Raw genomic sequence first — 1,886 nt, 5'->3', positions numbered from 1 at the left:
TATTTCTCCCTCTCTACTGCCAACAGAAGCCATGTAGAGAATGGGACATATGGGATACTGAGTCTTAGTATTAAGCAAGCCAACCATGGTGTTATGGACTGACACAAGAATAATTTCATTTCCAAAACAGCATTATAAATCATATCTTAATGTAACAGTAGGATTTCCTTCCATTGATATACCTCAGGGGATACATGCAATAAAACCACCATGAAATATAAGCTTCTGGTTATAAACAATGGTGTATTTTATATTCCCCCTTGCCTTGAAATCCATCAAAAACAACAAAAAGAATGAAAAAATAGTTAAACTCCCATTTTTTTTTTGAGAAAAAAAAGATTGCAACACCAAACCACAAATGAAAATGAACATTTGCCAAATAAAATAAAATTTGCACCAAAATTAGGAAGGAAGCTGAGTTGACACTTCCTCAGACTCCATGTATGGAGATTTTTCTAAAAGTAAATGTAACATACTATCAAAATGGGAAAATTTATGACTCGGTTTTAGCAGAGACCTCAAACAAACAAGTCCCCCAATATTCCCAAAGTTAGGCGCCAGAAGACCAATACAAAATTTGCAAAGGATGTGGCTGAAAATTGAATTTGCTTCTGTTCACCCACACTCACCTCGGAGGAATACATGGGTTGAAATTAGAGTGAGAAGAAGAAGGCCTCTGGAAAAAGGTAGTGGACATCCGTGGCATTTTTCCCTCCAATCTTCACATTTACATTCTTACCCCCACTCTGCATGATGGAAGAGGGGGCCTGCTTCTCTCATCTCATCAAGCAAAATGATGGGTACTTGAAGGTGACCATTGAGACAACTATCCTCCCACCCCCAGGAGCTCATGGAGTACAGCTGCTAAACTAGTCTGGTAACGTTTAAAGGTGAGAGATTGTGCAGCAAGGATGGATGGTTGCCCTGGGATGGCTGAAGTTTGTCAAGGTGAAAAATGCTGAATTTGGAACAGATTATTTGTTTAAAAGAAATTTAAGACACCAGGCTTTTTTTCTTAAAAGAGAGCTCAAGGAAAAATTATAAGAACCAAGGAAGGAATGATAAACAGAAGATAAAAAGTAAGCTGGCAGAACTCAGGAAAGAAATAGAAGAGAAAAACAGAAACAGTTTTAGGTCTGAAAACCACATAAGAAACTAGTAGAATAAACATGGCTGAAAACAGCCATATGGTTTGAGAACAAAAGAAAATCACAAAATAATATAAATATTAAGAAAAGTTATTAGAAATAAGATTGCATATAGTGAAGACAAAGGAATTCAAACATTGTCTAATTGATATCTCTAAAAAATAGTAGAACAAATGATACATAAGTTCCATGTATTATTGCAAAACATTCTTTTTTAAAATATATTTTATTAATTTTTTACAGAGAGGAAGGGAGAGAGAGAGAGAGTCAGAAACATCGATGTTTACATCGATCAGCTGCCTCCTGCACATCACCCAGTGGGGATGTGTCCGCAACCCAGGTACATGCCCTTGACCGGAATCAAACCCGGGACCTTTCAGGCCCACAGGCCGACACTCTATCCACTGAGCCAAACCGGTTTCGGCAGCAAAATATTCTTAAAATAAAGTCTTGAACCTTTGAAAAGTTAATGGATTTCAAAGATAAAGAAGGGATCCCATAGGAATACCTGTGGAAAACTCAAATTATTAAAAATAATTTTAAGAACAAAGTAGGTGGGATCTCAATACCAGATATCAAGATGTATTACAAAGCCACTGTTCTCAAAACTGCCTGGTACTGGCACAAGAATAGGCATATAGATCAATGGAATAGAATAGAGAGCCCAGAAATTGGCCCAAACCAATATGCTCAATTAATATTTGACAAAGGAGGCAAGAACATACAATGGAGCCAAGA

This window comes from Myotis davidii, unplaced genomic scaffold (assembly GCF_000327345.1).
Source record: "Myotis davidii unplaced genomic scaffold, ASM32734v1 scaffold70, whole genome shotgun sequence".
In the NCBI taxonomy this organism is placed as follows: domain Eukaryota; kingdom Metazoa; phylum Chordata; class Mammalia; order Chiroptera; family Vespertilionidae; genus Myotis; species Myotis davidii.
Note: the sequence above shows the minus strand (reverse complement) of the source record.